Genomic DNA, 25,608 nt, shown 5'->3' on the forward strand with positions numbered 1-25,608 from the left:
GTATTGTTCTCGCAAATGTATTCAACCATTCAACCTTCCCTGCACCGTCTAGTCATTCACCCATTGAACCACGTCAATCCATTCATCCGTGATCTCGAATGCAGTTTTGCTGAATTCAGCTGGTGTCTAAATTAACAATAAAGGAAAAGGGCATATTACGTGGCAGCATGTATTAATCATTGAGACTTGTATCTAGTCTCATGATCGTTGAAAACAAGGAAAATCGTGTTTTCCAACACACTTTGAAAAGATGGCGCGTCCGCTTACAGCGTTTAGGCTATTTTGTCCTTTTGCCCCTTGTCGATTTCTATTGGGTTGTATTTAGTTCAAATAGCCCTGGCGCTAGTCGGCTGCATGGACAGACCAGGTGCATTTTTGGTTTTTAAACTCAAACGACCTATGTTACGGCTAGGTCAATGGTATTCGATATTCTCGGTCTTTCTATCTGAACGAAATGTACTGAAGACGTAGCGTTTGTAATACTATGGTGTTATTAGCATTATTTTTCAGGATGTTAAGCACTAAATAATGCCTTTAAAAAACACTGACACATATATTACCAATTTTAGTTGATCCACTATTACAAAGCAACTAACATAATCAGTTTGTGCGCATTTCTGGTTTCAAATAAGTGTAATAACGAACATTCAAATATGGCCGCTAAGCACCAAAACAGACTCGGGCGCCTTTCTAACTTCTCTCGAATCTTTGACAAGACCCAAACTGTGGTTGGCTTCGTGGAGTCGCAGAGAATTCATTTAAAAAGTCACTTCCCAAGGCACCCGAATCATGATGACCTCAACGCTCCTTGCGACAAAGTTCAGGTCAGATCTACAAGCGCCCCCTTGTGCAGTCTTTGCTTATCATCTTTCTTCTGCCCCCCAGCGTGTTCGTTCGCAGTGTGTAGTTCCTGTCGCAGCCTCTGTTCTGTTATATGCGGTACTGCTTATTCCATATATGTCAACGTTTTAGAAGAGAAAAGTGAGAGATTACCAAAAAAAAAATATATATATAGGCTGGAGTATTTTTCCTTCTGATATCCTCTCTTTTTCTCCCTTCCTGTATCACTTCTGGTGGGGTCTCTCTTTTTTAAGCGCCAGGATACCAGTCGGGTGATAGGGGCTATATAAGCACCTCATTACATTACATAACATATGGAAATTGTATTTCCTCCATTGACTTCTATGGAGGCCTGAATCACAAGTGTGCTGCTGCAGGGTTAGGATATTAGAAATGCAAATAGACGTTTTTTTTTCTTACATATCAGTTGTATTGAGAAAACTCCATGGCAGGTAGAGAGCGTGCTAAAAAAGGTTCTTCACTAGCCCGTAGTTGCAGGTCATGGCACTGCATACTCCGAGTCACACAGGACCAGTCCCTGTCAGTGAAGCCGGCAGAGGAATCGGGAGGTAGGAGACTAGCTTTGAAATCGGTAGTCTCCCGCCTGAATCAGGAGGGTTGGCATGGCATGTATGTTGTTCTGGGGCTCTGAGAGGCATCTGCTGCTGTAGATTGCTCATCTACAAAGGACTGGGGAGATGATGTGGCCTAACGACCAGAGCTACTGACTGTGGACCTGGGGAACCACGTTCGAGTGAGTCTCGGCATTAGCTCAATATCCTGTGATTCTGGTGACATCACTTAATCTCCCAGTGCATAGCAAAAATGCCCTGGTAAATGTAAAGCGCCACAATACCTTAGGGTGGAGTCTGCGCTATACAAAACAGAAGGGGGGCAGGTTTGATCGGATCAACAGACAGCCGCACATCAATATACAAACCGAACCTACGTTTGAAACTTCAAACTGTTATTCGCTTTATTTTCCCACTGGCACTTCACGGTGGCACTTAAAAATACACTTTATATTTAGGTACCTGGCTGATTAATGAGTTTCTTCATACAGTTCAGTGTGCTCTAGTTTAAAAAGTTGGGCTGGTTGAAAAGGGCTTGATTGACAGCTATGCAAATAATAAAAGTAACCTAATGTTTTTTTTGCCCTCAATTGTGTCCAACTGCATGGAATTATAAGGTGGTACGCCAGGCCGTTGCAATTAGAAATATGTGACGAAATAACAACAGCAGACATTTTTTATTCAGTGCATGTTTATTTATCAAACTATTGCAATACTGTTGCTCATTCTCTTTAAAGAGCAAGCCTGTGCATTCTTTCCACTCTAAACTACTGGTTTGGAAACTGAGTTACTTACGTCAGACGGAAGCTGTGAAGCAGCAGTACGATAACAGACCCCCACATTAAACCCCAACACAGAGGAGGACTTGAAGCATGTGAAAAGTGTTATTAAAAAAACTCTATCCCTGTTGTTGCCTTTTTTTGCCCCCTCATGGCTGATGAACAACACAGACAACGGGAGGAAGGGTGGGAGGGAAGGGGCAATGGAGAGCTAAAAAACATAAAAGCCAAAAAAAGCACTAAGACGCTGCCAAAGCTGGCCATGTCAGTACTTTTTTTTTTCTTCCTTTGGTGGGGGGGTGTAAGAAGTATCACGGACAACAGGTGGATGGGGTGGGAGGAACACGGAAAAGTGGGTAGGGAGAGTAAAGGAGCACTACAGCCGTGGTGGCGGTGAGAGGGGAAGAAGCAACACAGACAACAGAGGATGGGAAGGGAAGAAGCAACAAGGATGGGAGGAGAAGAAAGAAAAATAGTATCTCAATTACAGGGCGAGCAGGAGAAGGAAACTAATTAAGATGAAGCAATCAGTACTTGGTCTATGCTCCAGACGAAAGAAGAGGAATTGAAGCTGGTATGCACTAGGCGATTAGGAGGCACTAAATTAGAGTGACATTGAAATCAAGTGAATGGTAACCAGTGGGCGGGCTCCAAGCCTCTTCTAGCAGAACTACATCTCCAGTGTAAACAACTGGAACGTAGTGGAGCAGAGCCTACAGCCCAGCAGACCTAAACCTCTTTAAATCAAGCAGGAAAAATACCATAAGCATATTAAATCGACAAAAAAGAATACTTCTCGAAGAATATATTAGAAGTGAACCATGACCAGAAAACAATTTTCTCGATTATAAAGTCCTTCACCAACCCAAAAACATTAAGTAGGGAAATTCCTCCGTCACAGATTTCGTTTTTTAAAAAGAAAAAAATCCAAAATATTCAAAAAGATTTTTCCTCAATTCCTACTCAGCACTTGGACTTAGAGCCTGACCCTACTCACATTGGACCTTCATTTCAGGCCTATGGAATATTCTTACTAGAGCAGACACATGAAGCAATAACTGCCTACAAATCAGCACCCCTCTTGATGCCTACCCACCCATGGCCCTACTCAAAATTATAGATCCTGTTAATCCTGTGATTAACAAGATAGTCAATTCTTCCATAGCAACAGGGACAGTCGCTGATGAATGAAAATTGGCCATAGTTAAACCATTGGGAAAAAAAACAGAATAGTGACTCATCGATCCTCTCAAACCTTCGACCTATATCATTACTACCTACATTGGCCAAAATCATAGAAAGACTTGTCAACAGAGAACTATCCAATTTTCTCGAAATTGCTAAGATCCTACATCCTCGTCAATCAGGTTTCCGCCCTAAACACTCAACGGAATCTATGCTGGTGTAAATAGTTGACACATTAAAATCAACTTTAGATAAAGCCAGGAAGGTGGTGCTGATTTTACTTGATGTGTCAGCAGCTTTTGACACCATCTCACATATCATCCTTCTAATTCGGTTAAAAAACAGCAGCATTTCCAACACAGCGTTAGCCTGGATTATATCCTTCCTTATTAATCGCAGGCAATCATTAGCTCTAGGAACGTTCCTCTCTTCCGAACGTCCCATTACATCCAGAGTCTTACAGGGATCTTCTCTTAGCCCTCTGTTGTTCAACATATATACAGTCCCCCTCATCTCACTGATAACCTCTTTTGGCATTGAAGTAACATCATACGCTGATGACACGCAATTGATCTTATACTTGGACAAAGACTCCAATAAGACAGAACTTAATTTAAATTTATGCCTGACAGAAGTCATCCATTGGATGAAGCTTAACCATCTCAATTGCAACACAGAAAAAAAACTGCGATCCTACTGATAGGAAAGGACAATCCCTTCAAGCCAAGTATGTGGTGGCTGTAAGATGCATCAGCACCCCCAAACACAGTTGAAGTAGCAAAAAATCTGGGAGTGAAATTCAATTCCTCACTCTCCGTTCGACTTCACACCCTGACGATGGCAGGGACATGATTCAACGTAATCAAAATGCTCAAAAAACGCTTTGACTTCATTCCACGTCCTGCGAGGAAGACAGTTGCAGTGTCACGTATCCTGTCATGATTAGACTACTGCAACAGCCTACTCGCTGGAGCAAATAAACATGCACTCAAGAGATTACAAGTGGTACAGCATGCGGTAGAATTTTTTAGTGCTAAAACTACCACGCAGATCTTCCACCTCAGCAGCCCTTAAAAATACTCCACTGGCTACCTATGCTTAAGAGAATCTTATTCAAGGTACTTTTAATCACCTTCAGAGCATCCAAGAACCTAGAGCCTACATATCTCTCGGCCAGGTTCACCCCCTACACTACTGATAGGACACTGAGATCCTTATCTGCAAATCTTCTCAAGCCACCTTGGTTTAGGTGCAAAACCAAGGTAGGAAAATCTGTGGCAGTATTGGGAACCAGAGCCTGGAACCTTATGCCTATTCATTTAAGGTTGATGAAAATAGAAAGCCAGTTCAGAAAGGCTTTGAAGACCTGGATCTTTAGATCCGCAGACAAACTTTGCTCTTCACTTATATAGTGGTTGTTCTTGTTTACCCTGACTATCTTCCGCATATCACCAGGATGCTCCTTTTGGAGTGACAGTCGCCCTCTAGAAATGCCCATTCAAATTCTAGTAAACATTAGCTCTCTCAAGCACGGTCACCGACAAGATGGAAAAATGGTTCACTGCTGAGTTATCCAGCCCTGTGTTTGCCTGATGTTACTGCACCGCTGTTTGCCTGAATCACTGTTACTAATTCTTTGAAATATACATTTATTTTAGCTTACTTATGAAGTGCATTAGCTCTGTGGACAGTTAGGCGCTTTGCAAAAGCAGTGATAAACCAGAATAGAATTATTGTGCGAAAATAAACAGGTGGGAAGTGAAGAGAGGTGTTGGAGAAATATGGGAGGAAGTGGAGGAACAAGCTATGAAAGTACCAGCAGGGTGTTCGATTTATGCATACAGTAGGTAATTGATAGATTGTGGCTCATTGATAATCTGTTCAGAAGCACGGGTTAATGGGGCAAAGAAAATGAATTCAGGCAGAATACATTGGTTTTTAGTTGTTTCTCGGCTGAGAAAGAGTTGGCTGGGTTCTGACATTGTCTGTATGTATGTAGAGAGTTCCAAGTGATGTTAGCATGCAGGTATGAGTTGCTGATTTAGCTCTATGTCTTTGTTTGCATCAGAAGCAAAATGTAAACTAGGAGAGGAAGACGCTGATGCTCCTAAACATTCTTGTGGTTTTTTTGTTTTACTTAGCATTATAGAGTTGATAATAAACAATAATTTACCTGCCACAAATCTTTTTTTTTTGTTGCAGAGTTTTATATAGCGCGAACTAGACCCGAACCGAATCAGGTATCAGAGCGCTTTACATAGCACCAGTTATGTTACATGAGGACACACTTTCATTTTAGGCACAGGGAGATTAAGTGATTTGCCCAGAATCACAGGAGTTTTTTGGCGTCGTTACCGAGACTCAAACCCAGATCCCCAGGTCGGAGGTTGAGCGCCTTAGCCGTTAGGCCAATTTTTCTCCCCAATCTTTGGCACTGGTACTTAATCATCAACATCACTGTGTAGACAGTTATTTCCATCCTGGCACCTAAGAAGCCCTGCACTGTGTGGTCAGGCATCTCCCAGTAATAATACAAAACAAGCATTGGAAATGCAATAGGTCTCGCACCATTAGAGTTAGTGCTTTTAGAATTGTTTATGGTTTTTTTTTGTAAATGTTTAGCATTTTTGTTTCCTGTAGCCAATGCTAAAGAATTACAAATAAAAAAAGCCATAAACATTTCTTAAAGCTGTAACTGAAATGGTCTGAGACCTATTGCACTGTGTGAGGGTGAGGGGTTGAGGGTGGGTGAGGGTGGGTGAGGGAGGGTGAGGGGGTGAGGGTGAGTGAGGGTGAGGGGTTGAGGGTGAGTGAGAGTGAGGGTGAGTGAGGGTGAGTGAGGGTGAGGGTGAGGGTGAGTGAGGGTGAGGGGTTGAGGTTGAGGGTGAGGTGTTGAGGGTGAGTGAGGGTGAGGGTGAGTGAGGGTGAGGGTGAGTGAGGTGTTGAGGGTGAGTGAGTGTGAGGGTGATTTAGGGTGAGGGGTTGAGGGTGAGTGAGAGTAGTTGAGGCTGAGTGAGGGTGAGTGAGAGTGAGGGTGAGTGAGGGGTTGAGGGTGAAGGTTTGAGGGTGAGGGTGAGGGGTTGAGGGTGAGTGGGGGTGAGGGGTTGAGGGAGGGTGAGTGTGGGTGAGTGTGGGTGAGTGTGGGTGAGTGAGGGTGAGTGAGGGTGAGGAGTTGAGGGTGAGTGAGGGTGAGGGTGAGTGAGTGTGAGGGGTTGAGGGTGAGTGAGGGTGAGGCTGAGGTGTTGAGGGTGAGTGAGGGTGAGTGAGAGGTTGAGGGCGAAGGGTTGAGGGTGTGAGGGTGAGGGGTTGAGGGTGAGTGAGGGTGGAGGGTGAGGGGGTGAGGGTGAGGGGGTGAGGGGTGAGGGTGAGGGGTGAGGGGGTGAGGGTGTGGGGTGAGAGTGAGGGGGTGAGGGTTAGGGGGTGAGGGTTAGGGGGTGAGGGTTAGGGGGTGATTGTTAGGGGGTGTGAGCGTTAGGGGTGTGAGCGTTAGGCGGTGTGCGGGTTAGGGGGTGTGAGGGTGAGTGTGAGTGAGGGGGTGTGAGGCTTCGGGTGTGTGACGTTGCTTGAGTGTGTGTGAGGGTGAGTGAGGGTGTGAGAAATAATAATAATAATAATAATAATAATAATAATATGTATTGCTATGGAGGGCACATTTGGAGATGCTTTCTGTTTACAGAGTGTCCTTTGCAGATAAGAAATGCACCAAACAGAAAAAAAATACAATGTATGTGTATATCTGATATTTTGGAAGGAGGGCAGCTAAGTGCCTTGCATTTTAGTACAGGTGTGATTTGAATTGCCAAGCTCTTTCAAGACAATTGGACATTATTGCAATCCGAGAAGCCAACCACACCCTTCAAGTGCAAACACTTGTTCTGCCTCCAGGAATTTCCAAAGACTGCTGAATAACCATTTCATATTTTAGTTAATGGCGGGGGCAGTGGGAAGTGTTTTCATATATTGTCCGAAATCACATTCTCACCCCCCCCCCTCAGTCCCAGCTAAATAAAAAAAAGGTAACAAAGTAACGATCCCATGTATGTTTCTGTTCTTAAAATATTAAAAAAAACAACCTGGCCATATTAAAATGTTGCACTAAAAGCGTCGAAAAGCATTGGTGTGAGACCCATTTGTGCCTCGAAGCCTCGAAAAGTTGTAAGATAGGCGCTTGGGCTCCTCTGTAGGATGGAAGAGAGAATATGTGTCTAGGGTCCTCTTTTAAATTTAACATTTAACCCCTGATGTGCTTTTGAGAAGCTTTACCGCGTGTTATGTCATAGGTCACGTGTAGAGCGCCTGCGCCGCCTCAATGCGCTGCTGTACAAAAAACACTTCAAAGAGAGGGGCAGGCATGCTTCCCAATGAGGCTGCCAGCTTACCCTGGATGCTATAAACAAAGAGGGCGTTCGATTAAACCGCTGCTCCAGCACGATTAATCTACATTTTTTCAGCGCCATTAAATCTGATTTTCCAGCACTAATCGTGAAACCCCTGATACAGTGGAGGCGGATTTAATAAAAAACAAGTAAAAAAAATCAGGAAACCACACTAGAGGATTAAGAAGTTCTTCACAAAATATATATTTTATTGTATGTGGCTGGAGAAAAATGTAAATAATTAAAGGGTATGGTCTTTTGAGTAAAATTATGCAAGTACAAATGCTACAGGACAGTTTCCTCTGCTCCCGGCTCCCTTTCTAGTGTCGCCTTTATCGCTCAAACTCATTTGGCGCTGCGTAGGCATTTGAATTTGGTGAAACCCGCATTTACCAAAAATAATATGCATTTGCTTATGCATACGATAAGTAAGGATCGTGTGTAATCGCCTATCCTTTAATTATTAATAATGACCTGGCGATAATAAAGTGTCACAATAAAAGTGGTGAAAAGCATTACTGTGAGAACCTTTGTGCCTCGAAACGTTATTCGATAGGCGCTGGAATGCCTATGCTTACTTGGCAAAACAAAAACAAAACAAAGATGGAAAAGGGGCTTATATTTAAAAACACGTTATCAATTGCGTTCTGATATAATACAGGGAGCGATTTGATTAAGCACAGGGTGGCTTGGTGTGATAAATAGAATATCAATTCTGGATGTCATTTCACAATTGGAACACACGTATATTACTGAAATGAGCCTAGTCGCAATGCACGTGTCATAAGTCTATGTACTGAAATATTTTCCAAGTACTAATTCAAGAGCTTATTTTATTGCATGAGCTTAAAATAGTATAGAGTGCATTGCATGCGTGTTACTTCAATGAGACGGCCAAACAAAATGTGTACATGCTATAATGCCTCTTATAACACACTTTACCTTCACCCCTTCCATTCAACTGTGAAAAGTCTCTTCCGCGTTTTCCACAGGAAATGACGCACCTCCCTATCTTCAAATGATCCCTACGAACAATTGTCACGCTCTCCCACTAAAGCACTCCCATTTGTATGCAAGTTAAATATTTATTATATAAGAAATCTCATTTTCTATGGCTGTTCAAACGTAAAGCGCACTAACAACCATTAGATGGGCGGAGAAGCACAAGATACAATAAAGAAATCATAAGCATGAGCGTGAAAAAAAAGCGAAGGAGAAAGCAGGGTAACCTGACCCAGGAGGGGGGAGGAGGGAGGAGAAATGCGTCTCGGCCGGAGCAGGGGGCGGAGCAGGGAGAGCGGGCTTTGAAATGTACTTCACACGGCCGGCCGGTCGTGAAACTGAAAGCATGGCCGGCCGGCCGTGAAAGCCTTTGATGCCGCAGGGGGTGGAGCGGCACCAGCTGGGAGAGTAGGCAAGGCAGGCGGCTGGGGGCATGTGCACGCGCTTTTAAGCTCAATGCGCATGCGCATTGAGCTTAAATTTCTCGTGCACTGCAAGGAATCGCCACGATTCCTTGCAAGTTGGATAAAGAGTGGATAAGCCACCATAGTCTCGCTTGCTCGATGCGCATGCGCATCGACAGGCGAGACCTAAAAAGAGCTCCTGGCAAGATCACCTATGATATTGGTTTGGGTGAGTACTGGACCCTAAGATAAAGCATGCCTCCGTGTGTGGGTGAGGTTCAAATATTCTTTTTTATTGCATTCTTCAAATCTGTAATGTGAGTATTTCCAGGCATAATAATTGTGGCAGATGGGACAATGCCCCATATTTGTTAAAGGCCTACCGTACTTTATTGCCATTGTACAGATGATTAGGGAAAATACTAAGCAGCCCTCATTATTCCTCTCACTACCCCTTGTTGGTCATTGATGACCTTTTGATATTTGAAGTGGGGACTGTCCCAAGGCTTCAGACCGAGTGTGTAGGATCCCTACACCCCCACCTCTCTCCTCACTATGCCTGCCAGTGGAGGCCTCACTGATGGAGCAGACCAATACTTTGTTACTGCTGCTACATGTGGTGACTGGTGTTTGCATTGGGTCAGCCTGCGAGTGGTGTGCTCCTGTGTTTTACAGACACATGAGCACCCCTCAGACTTGTATTTGCACTGGAGGCTGATCTGTTTTCCCATAACACAGTTCCTGGTAACTTTGCCGCTCCGTAGCCTCTCTAGCTGAGAGCACTGAGGAGTGCTGACATCAGATTAAGTACCAGTATTTGGGAGCCATGCAGGCTGCTCTGGAGCCTTCACAATTCCTTTTCTAATGATAGACTTTAATCATAAGAAAGTAGCTTGAATGTGCCTGCTGCAGAGCATTCTGCGTGGCATGTTGGGTGCAGGTATATTCTGTAAAAGATGGCTGAGTGGGCAAATGATTTTATTGCAGAGATTCTACAGAGTATAAGGTGCAGTCATGGCAACAGCACTATGTAACCTACAAGGCATAGGTTAAGATCTTGTAGGTTAGCCCTCACAGTTTCCTTATTCTAATGTTGATGAAATGGCTTTGTGATGACTAGAAATAAACTCTTCATACATAGTTCTCAAGTTTCCCGTTTGCATGCCTGGGTAGCTTATCAAGCTCAGGTTTTTGCTTTGTAGTCTGACAATTGTAGTCCTGAAATTATAGTGGGATAAAGAGCACTACAGAAAGCTATGTAAAAAACAACAACTGGAAAAGCGAGTCATAAATGAGATGGAAAAACATAGGAGCTCTGCATAAAGAGATTTCATTTCAAGACCAGAGGCTACCAATATGTATTTTATCTTTTAATGCTACTTCTGCAGCACCTTTTAAGAACTTTACAGGTTATGGTTAGTGTAATTCAGTTTCTGGACCAAAGGCGAGGATTGAGCTTTCTCTTACTTCACTTTAATTATTTTAATTAACACATCATTCCTCATCAAAACAACAACACACTACATTTCCTTGGAGGCATGGGGGAAAGAGTAGTCCACAACCAATAGCAGTCCATATTCCTGTATGTATTCCTTCATGTCTGGCCTTCTATACTCTTTCTTCGATGTTCCCTCATTAGATAAGTTGTCCTTTCCTTTTACTCAATTAAAAAAATATGTATAACAATGTTTATCTTTTATTTGTAATGATTGGATTATTGTTCCTTGATTGCTCACGCGTGCACCTTTTGCTCTTTAAGTTACAGGTCACACGAGTATGAGGTTGCGAGGAGAATAGCCATAAAATACTGTTATCGGATGCTCTGCTTTGATTTTTAGTGCACACATCACCACAGCACTATAGGTATCCTTTGCAGGTCTTTTATTGTGATGAGACATGTGCATCAGGTTAGTTTTGCAGTGCTGGTGGGTCTGTTTCTGCCCTAAATAATGATCTGCCTGACCTAAACACCCCAGTCTGGGGTAAGTAAGGAGCTTCACTTGGACAAACTACGTAGGCTTTTTACAGTGCTTAAGGCCATTGGTCACTGCGCCCCTCCTCCTTACTCAGTTGGCAACCTTCACAGCACTTATCAGGAGATTAAAGGGTATTACCAGGGTCCCTTGTGCTAATAAGCACCTACTCTCCTTGGCCCTTGTGGTTAATGGGTGCTTGAGCTTTCTGCCCCACACCCCTATCCCTCCATCATACAACAGGCAGAATATAGTTATGAGGAGGAAGTCAGGGATTTCATTCCTTAGGATGACAGTATTGCTGATGAGGTGGATGACTCATTCAAAGGTCGGTGACCAGTGCCCTGGCCCCCTATGGGAAGAAATGTATAACTTGGGCTATGGCTCTACCAGGGCCCCTCCCCAGGAACAGTGGCATAACAAAACTTGAGGGGGCTCCCCTGCAAAGCACATGTAGGCCCCCCACCCCCGCGGCCCGGCCCACCACCTACCACTTTACCCTACCACCCAGATATCTAGTATATTTTGATTTGAAGCCTCCAACATTTAAATGAAATGCCTCTATATTGTCTTTCTCTATGTTCTAATGAGAAAATGGGAAATACTCTAAACATACAAGCTATGCCATTTGTAACAATACTGTCAAAAGCAGTTTATTTAACTGAGGCAGCAATCAGAAAAATGCCAAGGAGCGATCCTATTGTCTCAGGAACTGCCTCTGGCTGAAGAATAACTATGACGGACCTGAAATAGAATTGACATTAATGGGTAATACATTGAAAGTTTGAAAGACAAACCCAAACCTGCAGTTCCATAAAAACTCGACTGACAAAATACATGAGAAGTACAAAAGATATAACTCAGTATCTTGCGAAAGTCAAGAGAAATAGACTGCTGAATTATCTCCATGCCACACACTAGCGACTGTCAAGTGTCATGCATGATAACGTGAACTGAGGAAGCAGTTTCAATTTCTACCATCATGTCTTTATTAGTAAGAATTGCAAAACAGGCAGGTAAAGAAGGCTGAGGAAGAAAACTGTTTGGATGCTTTAGAACATTGATGCAGATGTTTGTTTTAATTTATCATTTCTGTAGTGTAAACAATGATAAATACAAGATTTAAGGCACACATATTAGACAAGTGCAAGCAACACCATAAATGACACTGCATGTAGAATAAAAACAAACCATATCAGCAAGTACCTATGACAATCTATACAATTTGTAGTTGGTAAAGCAACAGAAAAAGTGCAAATACTTTCAAAGTGCATAATAAAGCATTCACCAGTCCAGCAATATACATAAATCAAGCATGTTTTGTAAAACAATCGACTTTCTTCTTGCATCAAGGTGAAAATACTTTCAACGTGCATGTTAAGAACAAGTCCAGCATTATGCAAAAATGAGGCCAGGTTAGTCAAATTACTCCCCGTTTGGTGTGTGCATAAAGGCACATATATTTAAAAGAAACTGGTAAACAACAACTACAGCACCATATTTTAATCAAACCAGTTTAAATTAACATTTCCCTTTTTGAAGGCCCAAATATTTCAAAGTGACTAGCAAAACAGTAACAAGTGCAGCATGCAGCAGCATACAAAAATCAAACCACTTTAGTCAATCAATGCCTCTTGGTTTGTGCATGAAGGTGCAAACATTTCAAACTGACTGGTAAAACAAAAAGAACAGCAAGCACCAGCATACATAAATAAAACCTATTTAGACAGACTAATTCCTCTTTTATTTGTGCATGAAGGCATAAATATTTCAAAGTGCCTGGTAAAGTAATAACAATTTAGCGACATAAACAAACCCGTCCAGTCAAACAATGCTCCTTTTATTTGTACATAAAGGTGCAAATATTTCAACGCTAGTGGTAAAAACGAAAACAAGTTTAGCAGCATGAATATTAAACAAGTCGACAAAGTATGCCCCTTTAGTTTGTACATTAAGGCACAAGTATTTAAGTGACCGGCAAAACAATAACAAGCTCAGCAGCAAAATAAACAAAGCAGTTTACTCAAATGATGCCTATCTGCACTCACCAGCAGAAATAGGGGCTGTTGAGGGTCAGCCACAGTGTCTAGGAATGCGTGTCAACACTGTGAAACAACACTGTCAGAGGGCGTCGGATGTCACTTTCACTATCCTTGGCATTTTTTAGCATTGGCGTCCATGCTTTCCGCTTTAAAACATGAACAGCCTTACACAGCTTTCATCTGATGACGCGGTTTCACCGATTTCGAGTGTGTGGCCTCCCTGCCCTACAGTTGCACCTCTGGCATGTGCTGGGCCTAGGCAGTGTCACAATTTGGGGAGGGGAGCCACCCAAGCAGAGGATGCAGCAGGTGCAGTATAGACTGGGTTGCTGCTGGTTCTGTCTGCTTCGTTTGCCAGATTCTCTGGTGCAAGGCAAAAGGAAGTCAAACCCCATGTCTGATAAATAGTATCAATCCATATAATAATATGGAAAGTGAAAGTGCTGGGCCTAGGAGAGGGGGCGGGAGAGTGAGCACTCCTGCTTGTGAGAATCCGAGACAGTATTTGTGTGGAGGGAAAGGTCAGAGGCATCGGGGGCTCCTCTGCTATTGTTCATCTTGGATAGGAGTAAACCACAATGTGTTGTGTGGAAGGGGGATGGGAGCACACTGCTTCACCTCCCAGCACAGTTCGCCCCTTTGCATCCTGGTAAATGCAGTTCAATTTAAATGCTTACTTGAAATTTTGCATTGTGTTTCACCAAAGTTGGTGCAGGTTAGTGCTGTTAATCTCTAGACACATGTGTTTCTGGATTTTATCCTTCATCAGTAGAGATAAAACAATATTCATCTGGGGTTTGCTGAGAAAGCTGCCACAGTCCTCTCAGGTCTCTGTACCTCTCCCTGGCGCACAAGTGCATCTCCAAGAGCTTGTCAGCTCAGTGGCTCAAGGGAGCCTTTTTAAACAGAAGGGGGATGGGAGCACATTGCTTCACCTCCCAGCACAGTTCGCCCCTTTGCATCCTGGTAAATGCTGTTCAATTTAACAGCTTACTTGAAATTGTGCAGAGTGTTTCACCAAAGTTGGTACAGGTTAGTACTGTTAATCTCTAGACACATGTGTTTCTGGATTTTATCCTTCATCAGTAGAGATAAAACAAAATTCATCTGGGGTTTGCTGAGAAAGCTACCACAATCCTCTCAGGTCTCTGTACCTCTCCCTGGCGCACAGGCGCATCTCCAAGAGCTCGTCAGCTCAGTGGCTCAAGGGAGCCTTTTTAAACAGAAGGGGGGTGGGAGCACACTGCTTCACCTCCCAGCATAGTTCGCCCCTTTGCATCCTGGTAAATGCAGTTCTACTTGAAATTTTGCAGAGTGTTTCGCCAAAGGTGGTTTAGGTTAGTGCTGTTAATCTCTAGACACGTGTTTCTGGATTTTATCCTTCATCAGTAGAGATAAAACAACATTCATCTGGGGTTTGCTGAGAAAGCTGCCACAATCCTCTCAGGTCTTTGTACCTCTCCCTGGCGCACAGGTGCATCTCCAAGAGCTCGTCAGCTCAGTGGCTCAAGGGAGCCTTTTTAAAAAGAAGGGGGATGGGAGCACACTGCTTCAGCTCCCAGCACAGTTCGCCCCTGTGTGCCGGGAGGTGAAGCAGTGTGCTCCCATCCCTCTTCTTCCAAAGCTATTGCAGCATTTTTAAATAAGGTTGCTTACACTTGCATCTCCCCCTTGTTTCTCTCCTCGATCTTCGTCACTCCTTTCTCCTTTCATTCTACTTGTTCACCCATCACTGACCTCACCTCACTCCTCTCAATCTTATTCTCTGTCAGTCTCCACGTCTCTCCTTCCATTTTTCCTTTCTTCGGATCTCTCTCACTGGTCTGTTTTTTCCCCTCTCACTTACTTATATCTCAGCTTTTCCTTCTCTGTTTCTGATGTGTCTCCCACTTTCTTCTCTTACTCTTCACCGTTGCTTCGTATCGCCACACTCTCCATTCTAATCTCTCTTCCTTATGCAACAGACTATTACCCGGTCTCACCTCTGCATCCCCCCACTCAATACCCCCGGCCCTCAACCCCCAGCTGCACCTCGGGGCACAAATAATTGGGAGGCCGCTGACAAGTCTCTGCTGCGGCCAGCAATTCTATACCATGAGCTCATTCCCCAGCCTTCTATGTAGCCCCACTAGTGCTCCCCCTACCCCCCCACTGCCCAGATGCGCCAGGGCCCCGGAAGCTGTGGTATCAAAGAAGAGAAAAGACATGCCATGTGCTATCATGCGAGAGGAGTAATTGGGTCCCCACGTTCCGGCGGGAACATCAGCCTATAAATAACACCAGCACTATGATGTTTACATTCATCCATACTGCATTTCTTATCCAAGCGGCCCACTACCCTGCGCACTCCCTGCACAGCATCTTGCTACGCACATTATGCCACTCCCCCACTCCCCCACTCGACAGCACCCTCACTGAGGTTTTGCCCTCTACACTCAGTTCACCTGCGGACCCCCCCAGATCATCTTCTCTCTTACTCACTGCACTCCTACACCTCCCCACCCATCGCACTGTTTTACCTTAGAACCATATCTGACAGATACCCAATGTTTTCCTTTTAGTCTCGCCCGGGCCCCAACATGATGGCCCCCTCATTCCAAATTAACGTCGCATCCGAATCCCCACCGCCACCCACTGAGACTCCACCACCCACGGACCACTCCTGCCTAGGCTGCCTGACCTGATGACTGGGCGGTCCTGGCCCTGGCCTGCAAGCTGCAGCTTCACTCTTCAGAGGTAGGCGCGAGCGGGACGCACTTTTAGTTACGCTTGCCCACATTGCACACAATAAATTCAATCAGGGGCCAGCAAGGCAGTTCATTCATTGGTCACCCGCCCCGAGACCGCGTACTGCACAGACACGTTGCAGAGACAACTGCGCGTCGCGCGCACCTGCCCCCACCATTTATTTAATATATTCTAAAGAGCTGCAGCAGAGGCTCACCGGGCCCGCGCCCTTGCACCTATTCCTGAATGAAGAGGCTCAGAGGTCAGAGCAGGGCAGATGCCTAGCCAGGGCCCGCTTGTGCGCACTGCGCTGCTGTAACTTGCGAACCATTTAATTATAATGAGAGAGAGGCTCAGGCAAGCCTCTCTCCTGACCCTCGGGGCCCGTGCGTTCGTGCCGTGTGCAGTGCACTATTTAATTTATTAAGAGGCCGGGCATGTTTCAATTCTCCTTGATGAAGTGAGGGGACTCTGGAGCGTGCCCCCCCCCGCAACGTGGGGATTGCGGGGGCCTGTGTTACGCCCTGGTACAGTGTGTTAAATATACAGCAGCCCTTGTGAGAAGTGCTGGTCCTGCCCATTCGCGGTTTAGCCGTCCTGTAGGTGGAGGACTGCTAGTGCTGTAGTAGAGTTGCTGCTGCAGAAACGTGCTGGTACTGCCCATTACTTGTACAGCACCCCTGCTGAGTAGTGCTGGTGCTGTCAATCATCAGTAAAGCAGCCCCGCTAAGAAGAGAGCGTATTGTCCATTACTGAAGCATCAGCCCTGGTGCGAAGTGCTGGTACAGTGTGTTAAATATACAGCAGCCCTGCTGAGAAGTGCTGGTGCTATCATCAGTACAGTCACCCTGCTAAGAAGCACTGGTACTGTCCATTACTGGAGCACCAGCCCTGCTTAGAAGTGCTGGTACAGTGTGCTAAATATACAGCAGCCCTGCTGAGAAGTGCTGGTACTGTCTATTACAGGAGCACCAGCCCCTGGTGAGAAGTGCTGGTACAGTGTGTTAAATATGCAGCAGCACTGCTGAGAAGTGCTGGTCCTGCCCATACACGGTGTAGCCGTACTGTGTGTGGAGGACTGATAGTGCTGTACTAGAGTTGCTGCTGCTGAGAAGTGCTGGTACTGCCCATTAATGGTACAGCACCCGTGTTAAGTAGTGCTGGTGCTATCATCAGCACAGCAGCCCTGCAAAGAAGCACTGGTACTGTCCATTACTGGAGCACCAGCCCTGGAGAAAAGTGCTGGTACAGTGCCTTATATATACAGCAGCCCTGCTAAGAAGTGCTGGTCCTCCCCATTCATGGTGTAGTGGTCCTGTGTGCTGAGGACCGCTAGTGCAGTCCTGTACTAGACTTGCTGCTGCAGAGAAGTGCTGGATCTGCCCATTAATGGCACAGCACTCCTTTTGAGTAGTGCTGGTGCTATTATCAGTACAGCAACCCTGCTAAGAAGAGCTTGTACTGTCTATTACAGGAGCACCAGCCCTGGTCAGAAGTTATCTGGTGAGAAGTGCTGGTACAGTGTGTTAAATATACAGCAGCCCTGCTAAGAAGCACTGATAAAATCCTGTACATATTTACAGCAGCCCTGTTTACAAGGGCTTGCTCGTTCTGCCAGTGACCTCACTTGTTTTCACTCCTCAGAAGTCTTCAGGAATTATAGTTTTGAAATGGCCAGCTGGTTAACGACTGGGCGACCACACCTCTGGTCCATGTCATCAGGCAAATAATCAAACACTACTTGTAGAATTGTGTGCTTAGTTTAACTGGGTTATGTAACTGTTCAGAACATGATGCCCTTGTTGCCAAATCCCTGAATTCTGCACGAGTCTTCCGGATATCCTGCAGGTTTCTTCGTTGCCCAATGGCACCAGGCTTTCCCAGTGTTCTGGCGTAGAAATGGCGCACTACCGAGCAATGCTGAGTGCACCTCGCCCAGCCTGAACTCCGACCGCCCACTTTTAACCCCTGGAATCCCGGAACAGAAGACACGTCTCCCTTCCACTGAGGGGGCCGCCGATGTCCTGCGCAAGAGGAATCTCAATCTGTGATTCTCCTTTATGAAATGAGGGGGCCCATTGAGCACGCCCCCCCCCCCCTGCAACACAGGGCTGCGGGGGCCTGTGTTACGCCCCTGCCCAGGAAGGAAGATCAAGTTCCAACCCTCAAAACTGATGAACCCGATGCCCAGAAAGCCAGAATCACATCAAGGTCAAGGAGAAATGCAAAAAGAGGACCTCAGTAGGGACTACTCTTGTGATGGGCTTAAAACGTCTTTCTCAGCCTGGTCCAAGAGCAAACAAGAAAGGAAACCATATGGTACATAAACCCTCTACTTGTACTTCTAGCTACCATGACCCCTTCCTCCCCCAGGATGGTGATGAATTGGGATTGCAATCGCCTGGGGACTGTGATGATGATGCTGCCACTGGTGGACCATAGCACCCATCCTCTGATCCTAAAGGACAGGAAAGTGAAGGACCAACACTTGAAAGCACCAATAGATATGTTGGATTCTGAGAATATTTATCACCACAGATCCTCAGCTTGGACTCCAGAGGACAAAGATCCTCAAGTTGAACTGCAGAGAACAGGATTGCGCGATACGTGGCCACCTATATCAGAAAACCCTTAGATCAAGAAGTCAGGCCTAGCTTGAAAGCATATAATTCACTCCCCAGCACACGTCAGCTTTCAAAATGATTTCCCTATTGTCACTCCTAACAAACCACAACTTTTTTATCACACAATATAAATTGTAAACATTTCGTTTTTCTACTTTTCAAGGTTTATTCTTGTAGTATTGCACATCAGTTCTCAACAGCCAAGGCCAACACGTGTTTCGTCGCTTAAGGGGTGTAGTCCTGCGACTTCATCAAGGCTAGATTCTCCAAATAAATAATCTTTGATAAGTGGTGATAATTCCGGACCACAATGGGTTTCTGGTCTGGACTCGGTTGACGACACAGGCGGCGTGAGGAATTGGAAATATGTGAACTGAGACACCGGAATACTGTTTTTGAAAGGAAACTTTACATGGAACTTGGCAACACTTTTGACACGCCGTTCAGACCAGAAACCCATTGTGGCTGTTGAGAACTGATGTGCAAGACTACAAGAATAAACATTGAAAAGGAAAAAGACTAAATGTTTAAAATGTATATTGTGTGATGAAAAAGTAGTGGTTTGTTCTGAGTGACAATAGGGAAACCATTTTGAAAGCTGACGTGTGCTGGGGAGTGAATTATATTTATTACAGAGCTCCGGCTTGGATCTGTGGAGTTTGGTGGTTCTCCACACCCTGCAGCGCCGTTATATAAATAGACAGAACCCAGATTAAATTGTGTGAATCTACCCAGAGGTGTCTTACACCTATACATAATACCACGCTTCGGAGTATATATCTAGATTGAAAGCAGAATGGATCCCTCCAACCTTGGAGGAAAAGGTGGCTGCAAATCCAGAAATTTACAATAAAATGGCTATGTTCCAAGCAAATTTGTAAAGGACCATAAGAAGGGTATTGACAGATCATGGTTGGCCTACCTGGATATAGTTCTAGATGGGACAGGTCCCCTTACGAAGACCTTAGACATGGCATATGAGGCAAGCTAATTCGGTTTGCTTATTTCGCCAGCGATCCTGTCAGGTTGGACACAATGTGCAGGCATTCTATTGGGCAATGTCAACTGCGCCATTTCCACAGAGATGATTCAGAAAAGGGGGTGGTGATGGACAGAGCATCTGAATTAAGCAGAACACTCATACCCAGTCAAAAGATCAGGGCTTGATCCATCACCGTTTTTTAGCTCACTGCACCATCCCAGTTCAGAACCTGGCTACATGCAAATTAGTCTGTCCCTGGCCCAGTGCATCATAGGAACAGGGCAGACCAAACTACCAAGCCAATTCTTTACTGGAAAGGAAACAAGCTTCCGGGGACCGGTTTCTGGCATTACAGCAGTCTTCGGCCCGGCTTGCTTGAATCCTGATGGTGCAGTGAGCAAGGGACTCACATCTGAGCATACCCATCCACGCTTGTGGTGGCCAAAACGATTCAGAAAAGGGGGTGGTGATGGACAGAGCATCTGAATTAAGCAGAACACTCATACCCAGTCAAATGATCAGGGCTTGATCCATCACCGTTTTTTAGCTCACTGCACCAACCCATTCCACAGAGAGACACAAGTCCTTGCTGATCAAAGTTAATCCAAGTTGGGTGACTTTGCCGCTTCTGAGGTGGGCCTCATAGGGGAAAGTCACCTGTTCGGTGGGCCGTTTCTGAAGATGCTTGAAAAGTATGTACCTGCCTTCAATTGTCTAGAAAAGGTGCAGGCCTCAACAACAAAAAAATCATGTGCCTAAAGGTTTTTGGAAGGGCTAGGTTAGGACAAGGGTACTCAGCTGATTGTTTCCTATCCCAAGGCCTACAAAGAGGCCTACCACACCACCATAGAAAATGGCAGGACCATGCCCGATTTGGAGGGTTCTTCCTGTTCCGGTTCTTCCTGTTCCGAGTATCAAAAAGAGGACATGGCTACAGCGATTCCATTACAGGCTGCAACACTGCAGGCAGTGGATACTCTAATAAGTCTCATCTGTTCTTCCTCGATAAGGGTACTGGGGAGAGGTTAGCACTGCATTTCCACTAGTGGCGTAAGTTTACCAAAGATGCTTGGGTAATCCAAGCCATCAAAAGTTCTCAATTGGACTACTGCTAGCCAAAGCTGTGGCAGTGGCAGTAGCAGAGGCCAAAGCCCCTCATATTTTCAAAAGAAAACTCCAGAGTTACAGATCAAGGGGTGGTGGTACATTGCAAGGAAGTTGTTGTTTAACTGTAACAGATCTCCGTAGGTTCATTATCAACATTAAAAAACCAAAATGATAAATTCTTTATATTAAAACTTTGCTCAACATACAGCATGTACGGAAAGTGATTTCAGATTATCATGCATCATACATTGCAATGAAGAATGACATTATCGTAGGCAAAACTTGGACAGGTCATGATAATGGCGCTTTTATGGCCTGTTGCTGTTCATAAGACTTTCACCTCTGTCCACTTAGCAAAATTTTCATAGTCCAGAAAAAGAACAAAGAATTCCGCCTATCAATCAATTTCAAAGAATTTGACGAATGGGTGGTCTTCCAGCATTTCAGAATGGAGGGGATTCATCTATTCTGGGACACGGTGTATGACCCAATTCAGCGTTTAATCTATCATTAAGACTCAGATGGACAATCTTGGATTATTTGTTAAATTTTGAGATACATATATTATGTTACACTGTTTTTACTGCTTCTTGTTATACAACGTCAACTATGAATCCTTCTGTCTATACTATCACTTTAAATCGTATTGCCAGCGCTATATTAAACTCTCAAATAAATAAATAAATATTCTCAGACAGGGAGATTGGATGTTGCAACTGGATCTAAAAGACACATACCTAGCAATACCAAATTTACAACCACATCATAGATTTTTACAGTACCAGTGTAGAGAGAAGACCTACAAGGTTGCATCTCTAACTATCAGATCGTCGTCAACACTGGTGCTTCACAAAGGTTCTGAGGCTTGCAGAACATCTTTGTTTGGCTGTCACTCTATTACATGCATCTCCATTTGACTGACACTCTATTGCAGGACCTTTACTTGGTGATCAATCACAAGAAATCAGAGCCCGCTCCTACACGGTCAATTCAGTTTCAAGGTTTTGTAGTTGACTCGATCAGAGCAGGACTCAGACTGCCAAACTCAAAAATGATGGACAAAAAGTTCTAAGACAAGCCCTGACTAGACCCAGTGTATTCTTGCAAAAGTTAACTTGCTAGGTGGGACTCTTGCAACTCATACATTCAGGCCATATTTCCAGGACTGCTACACTATCGGGCAATGCAACCAGTGAAAGTTGCTCACCTAAGAAGAGGATTAAGCTATTCCCAATTGGCGGAGCTAACAGACAAAGCCTGAGAAGAAATCCACTAGTTGCTTCAGCACATGCAAGCATGGAACAGCAGGGTGACCTTTGGTACGACACCAGATCTGGCCATTGAATTGGATGCCAGCAGATCATGCTGGGGAACCAGATGAGGAGACTTGTCTACATGCAGAGAATGATCAGAAGAGGAACTAGGATTACATATAAACTGCCTGCAACTTCTGGTGGAATCCTTTGCCATTAAATGTTGGACGCAAGAAAAGCAACATTTTATGTCCTTCTCAAGATGGACACCATTTCAGCTTTATATAAATCAACTTGGCGGATCCGTCCCTGTTTCCTTACCGAAATGGTCAAGGACTTTTGCCACTTCTCTCTAAACAACCAGGTGGCAGTGACGGCGGATGCCTGGACATCAGAACACAGCTACAAATTAGAAGTTGCATCTATTTCAGGGTGCCAGTGCTTGGAAGGTACACTCTGGAGTATTTCAGACACTCATAATAGTATGTGGCCCTTACCACATGTGCCTCCAGGTTGGATCATCGGCTTCCTAGATATAACATTTTGAAAGTGGACCCGGAAGCAGCAGAAACATATGCTCTGTTACAGGACAGTATTTGAAAAATCAACAAAGTGCCACTAGCTCTACAGGTCGAGTAACTTAATAAAGCTATTAAACCCACAGGTTATCAGCTAGCCTTGTTTAGGTACAGTAGATGTACAATATATACACACACATTTTTAACTTGTCAAAGTTCTTGCATGAGTTTCGATGCGTTCCCTCATCCCTTTCAAGGCAGCTAACTAAATGTGGTAGCAGTGAGTATCTATTGTCTATCAATTGTGTAATGAAAGCCCGTAGGGTAGTGCACCTTACATACACCCCTGCTATTCTGCTTTTTCTGTCAAGTTCCTTTTTATCACAGTAGTGCCGAGACACAATCAGATCTATGAACGTGCTATTGAGATGCAACACTGACAGACGACTCATTCTGCCACAACTCCCCATGCTTTCAGATGTTAACAAGTGACTAAGTGCGCCCACTTATTCCAATCATCAGTCACTGTTGACCATGGCATATGAATGACAGCCTGCAAACTGAAATATTGACATGTGGCTGGCTCTGATATAAGTGTGCCTATTGGAGATGCTCCTGACAGACGACTGCAGTGCTGACAATTCGCTGCATATCATGACAGTGATATAGAGGCAGAAGCTGTATGGTGCTTCCTCCAGCACTCACAGTGACTATTATTACAGGCATGAGTGCTCCATGCAGAATATACAGTCACAAGTCATGCAGGCTCAGTGGAGGGATAGATTACTCCTTCGCAATGTGACGGATATCCTGTCTGCCTTTTTACTAGGGCATTATTTGTTGTCGCATTTATAATTCATAATATATATAATTTATATAATTTATAATTTATAAAGGCAGACAAGATATTAGTCACGTTTATAATGGAGTATTTCATCCGCCAAACTTTAAATAAGACCCTGTGTGAAAATTCATTTATGCTGTGTGGAGAGAGATACCCCATGGAAGAGAAAAATCTGTATGAAAAAATGAAGACAAAAAAGGGGCCAAATGTAGCTATGTGTTTGGTTACACTTTTTCAGCATTTGCATTTAGTACAACTGCACCGGTGTCTTAAAACGCCTGAAGTATTTGCAGCAACCCTGCCCCAAAAGACCTTTAGAAAAGCAGATCTCAGATGGACGCTTTGAGATCAACTGGTCTTCTTGAGGCGATGGTGCAGAGATTATATAGCTGATATGTGGCCTCATATGATGTGACTCCTCTTTTCAGTCATGGCTATTTTAGACTACAGCCCATTGCTGCATATAATATCTACACTTTGGGGCTTATAGTTATGCTTCTAACAGTGTAAGTATGCGCTTAAAAATCTCAGCATGCAAAATGCTGTAGGGTAAAAAGGAATGCCTGGTAGAGGGTGTCAGCCATGCCATTGGCCTATTAGCTTTAACTTTAGAGTTTTATAAGGAGCATAATTCTCAATGAAAACCACAATAAAAAAAATTGACCCTAAAGTCTGCTGGTCAAGCCTGCATCTCCCCATGGCAGTATGCATGACCGAAGAGAGGCACATGTAGGGAATGAGCAAAGGGTAACTTGATCCATGTGTGCCCTTCCTTGCCTCTCATAACACCATTGCACCATAAATTTCTTGTTATTGACATGACTGACATTGAAGTTCCACTCATCAGTTGACATCAACTGGACAAGGCACATGTGAGTGCGAACATGATATGCAGTACTAAGAAGCAGGAAGCAGCTGTGAGTGAAGTTGTTGGTGTAAGCATTTACCACAACATCACTTTTTCTGAAAACAAGTTTAGATTTCAGCACTTAGCCAGTATTTGTTTTTTTATTACCTATTTTCCCTCTGGTAGAAATGATGATCCAGACAGATCCCTGATTGTATAATCCTCTCAGACAAGAGAGGCTTCCATGACATTGTAGTTGTTAAGAGAAGCTCCACCCTGAAGTTTCTTTGGGTTTCATAGAGCCACAAAACAAATCTTGGCACACTACATTTGCTTCCCATATGGGTGAGGGAGGCTGGAGTAAACCATTGTGGGGGGTTTGAGATATGCTAATCTAAATAAGTGAAGGGACCACCATGGGTGCAAGGATCATCTGGACTTCACCCCCAAGTAAAAAAATGTTTAGAAACACAATTGGTCTTCTGAATTGCCTGGCTTCTGCATCTTCGTTCAGAGTGCAAGTTGAATGACAACCTGCAATGTCAAGGAAACATAAGCCTGTCCATCTTTTTCAAAGGAAAGGCAAACTGTCTTGCCCTTTGATTTTCCTAATCATTTAGCAGTCACACAGCTGTGCTGCTTGATCGGTCCAGTTGTCCACACGACTCACAGGACAAGGATAACCCAAAAAGGTATGCCCTGCTAAAGACGAGTTTGCTGTTGCAAGATGGTGAGGAGAATTTTCAAGGCATGCAGTGTGGTCAGTGGGGAACAACTTTGTCTTACCCGCATTTGCTGTGGTTATGCATGTAGCAACCCAAGCAACGAGACTTCATTCTGACACCGATCTGGAAGTTGAAAGTATCATTTCCAGTTCTTATGGATATTTCTTGAGATTCACAGACCTATCTTCGCCACCTTCAGAACATTCTGATGAATATAAAAACGGAGTACCATGAACTATCCCTGGAAGGCACTTTTCAGTTTATGGTATGGAGGTTTACAGGGAACGTTGGACACTCCCGGGCCTTTCTGACACACTCAAGACCTCATCAAGAAAGCCTGGTCAGACAGCACGGTCAAGCAATACAAATCAGCTTTGGGATGTTGGATATTTGGTAAGTGGAACAGGGTTTGTGTCCCATGGGGTCAGACCATGTCCATATTTGAAATTTCCTATAATTAATGATCATGGAAGGCTAATCTTAAAAGTCAGTAAATACCTTTCGATGGGCCCTTTCAGTATGCCACATGTGCATAGATGGTGTGACTGTGGGCGAACATCCGTTAGCATGCAGGTTACTCATAGGGGTGCGACTATATGTACACTTGATGCGGAAGTACTCTCATCTGTAGGATGTCAACCAGGTATTAATCTTGTTTTTCTCTTGGCAACATAACAAGTATCTATCCATAAAGGTGTTATCAGGTAGATTGTTTAATTTCATGTAAAAGAGTTTTGGACTTAAAGCCCTAGATTATTCAGGGAGAATGTTCAACCTGCATAGAGTCACATTCTCAATTTCCAGAATG

This window comes from Lissotriton helveticus, chromosome 3_1 (assembly GCF_964261635.1).
Source record: "Lissotriton helveticus chromosome 3_1, aLisHel1.1, whole genome shotgun sequence".
NCBI classification, from domain to species: domain Eukaryota; kingdom Metazoa; phylum Chordata; class Amphibia; order Caudata; family Salamandridae; genus Lissotriton; species Lissotriton helveticus.